At 43.6% G+C, this 5,444-nt stretch overlaps 1 protein-coding gene across 1 annotated transcript in view; it reads left to right on the top strand.

The window, feature by feature from the left end:
* Positions 1-3,325, top strand: part of LOC146198445 (ADAMTS-like protein 4) — a 61,788-nt gene extending 58,463 nt beyond the window's left edge. Inside the window, exon 15 of the mRNA XM_084593959.1 lies at positions 1-3,325. This exon is cut by the window's left edge and continues 786 nt beyond it. The gene's annotated coding sequence lies outside the window, so the exon portion shown is untranslated.
* The last annotated feature ends 2,119 nt before the right edge of the window (positions 3,326-5,444 follow it).

Raw genomic sequence — 5,444 nt, 5'->3', positions numbered from 1 at the left:
AGCGAACTGTAATTGTGTGCCGAGCATCCCTGAGCGTCGGAAGGCACACGTGTACTTCCAGATGAAAAGCAGTGAGTTATACTCAGATGACCCCTTCCCCTGGCAGCGCTCGAGGGAAATGGTTTTGCCTCATTAGTAGCAATAGCTGACTTAGTCCGCAGCAGGTGCGGTCCTTGAAACAGCCTGAAAGCATCTGGCTGACGCCGGCAGTTGCAAAGCTGCGCCATTTACGAAGTGCCAACAACTTTCTTGATTCGCTCTCGCATATATAGGTCGTAGTTCAGGCGTACTGCTTTGGGTCTGCACTGTACAGCAACGCTTTCTCGGTGCGAAACGTCGAGAGTTCTAAGTGCTGTTCCTTGTACATACTTACGCTTTAGCGAAAGACAACAGTGATATGTGCACGCTGTCTTTCTATTTTTAAACTAAGTAGGAGCGTACATATAATGTTTCTCGAAGCCAGCGGCGTTTCCGAGCAGATGGAACAGCCGGAAAGTTTATTTTCAGTGCCTACACCATTTCCTGCCTTGCGTCCTCAAATATTAGCGCAGGGTGAAACTGAAGCAGGCTTTAATACAAAAATGAAAGGAGGATGAATCTCGACCAAAGTCCCCCTTCGAATGCCGTTATGGCTGTTGGCATCAAGCTGCCTTGCCACACGCTCTGATCATGAGCACAGATGAGTCCTATCCACTGACCTCTCAGAACGACACTGCGCAGATTTACCTTTCTTTTATTTTTTAGCACTGCCTTCGGACAAGATCAGACCATGTTGCATAAGAATATATTTCCAGCGGCTACAGAAGACATAAATTTTGCCTGAAAAAGCGTTACACCCTCTAGTATACAGGTTTGAACAGCCGACATTGTGAAGGTGGGCTTATAGTTGGTGCTTCGAGAATACGATGAAAAGCAAATACGAGTCGTATTTTTTACCCTTTCTGATCGTCGTTTTTTGTTTTTCTCTTTCACCGTGCATGTTATTTGCGGCTTTAATGTGATCACTGCGCAGAGACATAAGTCATGTGGCGTCTGCCATTCTGCTCACTTTCCGTCGCCGTCCGTTGCAACCTCGACTATAGCGTTGATTGGAGTACGTACTCGTGTTCATTGAGAATTGCTTTAAAAGTCAGAAGCACCGCCGAATTGATGCTTTTTTCACTGCCACAGGACTTACACTAATTATTAAGCGCACACTGCCACAGAATGGTGGGGAGCGGTCAACTCAGCCTTTACAGTTTCGGTACTTTTGTTTCTGGTTCTAAATAGGCTCCTATCGATCGGACGCTGTAACATGAGTTCAAAGTGATCTTTAATTTCGTCTTGCCTTTCGTTTGTCTTCTGGCTAGCTACGTCACTGACTGATTAGTAGAGTTGTAGTTTTGGCAGATAACGAGTCTCACAATGCCTTTCCCTATAGCAATTGGTCATTTGCCTCGATTCTTGTCTTTCCCTTCATTTACTCTTGATGGACATTACCTCTTCACGGCATGTACGCCATATCAAGTCATTGTCCTCCAAGACACGTAATTGTAGGTAGTTGGGAGTTATTACAAGGTCCTGTTTTCCTCCTATCGAAAACAGTTTAGTATCTTTGACCATAAATCTGTAGCAATAAGAAATATTTTCGTTGAAATCGCAAAACTTTCTCTAGCAATGTGCTATCCCTTCTAGTAGCGAACAACCACAGAGCAATACTGCACAATAATGCTATAATACTAGAGAAATGTCCGCCGTTATAGGCCAACACGACAAAATATTTCGTTGTACTCTGGTCACGATTCGTAAACAAACTTTATTTACGCTAGCTCTTATGCTAGCTAGCGCAGCTGCTAGCGCTAGTGTTTTGTATCAGTGGCAGTTAGAAAAAGTATGTTTAGGTTGTACAGCGAAAGACGGGTCTCATACGAGTGCGATAATTCGTTCTCTCTCGGTGCTCGCACGCAATGCATCGTGGTCTTGTGACGTCCCGCGAGGGTCAGGAACTACAATGAAAAACTGCATTCCTGGAATATTATTTGTGCTTCTTTCACCGTTCTTTCCTCAATATAAAACCTCGCGTCGGTAACGAGGCAGCCCAGACTGAATTTCAAAAATTTACGTTGTCAATTTTCAGGCTGCGTTGTTATTTATTCGAATACAGTCGCGCTGCCTTATTTCTTAATGATCGCCAATCTCACTTGTTTTCATAGCAAGCCACAGAAACCTTTCCAGAAAGCACATTTTTGGCTTATGACAGGCTTCGGGGTTTTGTATTTGTGCCAAAGACTGAAGCATTGCGTTTTATTTTAATCTGTTTTTACATCATGCAATAACCGTAGTCGCCAACGAGCTATATGAATATGGTGCTGATGACCTCTCACAGGAGCCCGATGTGTGTACATATAGCATTAAATTCATGTTTTCTATGCTGTACGTGCACAAAGCGCGGTAGCATTTTTACACATTTACTTGAGGTCAGCTTGTCTGGCGTTGAAAGGTCAGAGCTTTTATTTCGAACTTTTCTTTTTCGATAGCACAGCCATGGCTTCATATCGACAAGGTGCCAAATTTTATCCAGTGAGCGAGCACCGCTGTTCGCGGGACGTATAGGCCGAGTATATTCAAGCTTTTAACACTGACAGCATGCGCTATCCAGCCTGTTGTAATGGCTACTCATCCCAGTTCTTTTATACGTTTATACAAGGTGGGTATGCCACTAGGTGTATTGTTCTGGAAAAGAAGATAAGGTTGTAGAGCATCGAGTTAGAGGAAAGAAGCCTTTTGCTCCTGTGTGCTTATATCATGAAGGGCTTTTCCTATAAGGCATGAAACCTAGGTAAGGAGGCAGATTGATCTATTTTATTCGGCTAGGCCTCCTATAAAAATACGCAAGAGAGAATGGATTTCAGTCACTCCCTTACGGGTGCACGTCGAATGAAATAAAGGTTGATGGAAGTGAAATGTGCATTGCTGTTGTAACAAAAAGATGGTCTGACAGTGTTTACCAGTAAAAAAGCATTCGGCAGGTAGCATTGCGTTTTTTTTTTTTTTTTTTTTTTTTCGGAGACTGTGTGCATACAACTTGTAACTATGCAGCCTGTTGGCACGCTTACGTTCCAGGAGGTTGGAGAACGGCCTTCTTCGTCCTGCTCGGGACGTTCTTTCGACGTATGAGGTGTTTCTTTGGCGTCAATCAGAGTATTCCTTCATAGCGGATCACACGCCAGAACATGCAAGCGGACATAAGAAAGGCTATTTCTAACACCAGCAAGTTCTTCACGCTATGCTGGCGCAAGTGATATCAACGCTTCGGAGCACTTCAAATAAATGTTTAGGAACATGACTACGTGGTTTTGTGTGTGTTTGCGCAGCGCGTTCTTGACAACATTAATACCTTTGTGCTGCCGTACCATGCACTCATTAAGGTATATAGCACTAGCATACTTTAAATAACCATCGTTCTGTCATACAATCTTCAGAACGATGATAGCGCAGAAACAAATCACATGCCCTTATACACGCCATCCGCGCCTCATTCACGTAATCGGCGCGCATTAAATCAGTGCTGAATTGATCATAGACACCATTCATCATTTGTCTTCACAGTTCGGCTGCAAGTTGTCAGAAATACTGTTATTTTAATAACCAAGTAGGCGTGAGGGGACCTCGTGTCATGGATCACAATGTTTCGCGCATAATTTAACGAACTTTTTAGCCATGTTCGTCGTGCCACGTGTTTACTGCAAGCTTCAATAAAGCAAACAAGAGGAATTGTATTTAGTCACGCATTCGCATATTTGCAGCAGACCTATATACCTTGCCATTTCATACTGGTCTGCTAATTAATTAGCACTTGGATATGTGATTCCTCAGACTAAGTTTCGTTTTTCTTGATCTGCACAATGACACAAAAAAGGCCACGTGTTTTGGGTAAAGATGGTCGATTTTCGCGAGAATGTCTTGCTTTTGGAAATTTTAGGAGAAGCCATTGACGCGTAAAGATAACAAGAAAGTAAGGGAATGGAATATACGCTACGTTCAGCATAATAAACATACATGCATGCTCTTGTTCCTCGCTTAAGATTCCCTTCTGTGCTTGCGTGCGTGCGTGCGTCGCTCCGAATTTTCAGCAGTATATATCAAAGGAGCGTCACCCAAAAGATCGTTCAGCGCCCAATTGAACGTGTTTATATTATTTACTCCACCTTATGGGCACAATAAAGGTTTTCGCAGCTCTACAGCTGGTACATCATGTACCGTTTCGGCACCGGGCTGTTGCGTGTAGCCGCGCGGGAGGAAAAATGATTGGTGCGCGTTGTAGAAGCACAAAGAAAACATCCAGATTACGCAACAAACACGAATTTCCGACGGCCTGGACGAATCTAAGAGCTGGAACTGGGTTCGGGCAAGTGATATTTGAAGCGGTGAAGAGAAAACAGGAGCTGTCCAAAACGAAAGAGTGGCCAACGAGCGGTGAGAACGAGCTTATGCGATGAGAGAGTTCAGTAAAATTGTGACATCGGGAAATATTTACATTAAGGTTGGCAGCAAACGGTGCAGGAAAGGCGACTTTTGATTACCAGGGAAAACTCTTGGCCTGCAGCAGAATTGACTCAGCCGATCATGACTTTCATACGGTTAGCATCACAGAAACTGAGGGCCAGCGTACAACCATAGTAGAGGAAGATGGGACACTGGAACTTCTTGTGCTGGACGACTTCGCTAACTGCTCCAAATCGCGCTAAATATTTGCCGAAACTCTTAAGGCATCCAAAAACCTCTCAATTTTAATCGGAGCACACCAGTGTCACCTCGCAATGTCTTTATCATGCCAGTTGACCCCCCCCCCCCCCCCTAAAAAAATAATCTGCTTATATCTAAGAATAAATGTGTAAAAAAACAAGGGCTCATATTTGGAAGAGCGTGCGCCTGGTTACTAAGCATCTCTCGAAATTATCATTTGGCGAACCACTTCATGGCGCAATGAATCGCCTTTCAGAGAGCCTCAAGAAAGTCCTAAACATCATTGCTCAGATTGCATTTCATTGCACTCGGACATAAAATAAGCCGAGTTCTGCAGCAGTTGGGCATACCTTGACAAAGGACAACTCCATTGAACTCACTTTCTTATTTGGAAAAGCCTAAAACGTAATGCATTCTTTCTTGGTTTAGCCGATAAGACTTCAATGTAGCGCACCGGAGATGTATTAGAGAGCAAAAATACTGGTTAACAGACGCCCACTGCGAAGTCAGACCCCTTAGCCCACCTATGCCGCTTTACGTACAAGAAGAAATGCGGTAAACTATATACATCCATGCTAACATCTACAGCGCTGCAAATATCTAATAAAAATTTCATAAGGCATTAAATTAGGGCAAAGCAGGCAAACTGTCAGGACAAGAACGAAGGCTAAAAGGAAACCAAATAGCGGTTATCGGCTATAATCACCAAAAAATGACAA

Source organism: Amblyomma maculatum, chromosome 2 (assembly GCF_055883805.1).
Source record: "Amblyomma maculatum isolate TAMU_Amacu chromosome 2, ASM5588380v1, whole genome shotgun sequence".
In the NCBI taxonomy this organism is placed as follows: domain Eukaryota; kingdom Metazoa; phylum Arthropoda; class Arachnida; order Ixodida; family Ixodidae; genus Amblyomma; species Amblyomma maculatum.
Note: the sequence above shows the minus strand (reverse complement) of the source record. Positions and strands in the feature narration are given on the sequence as shown.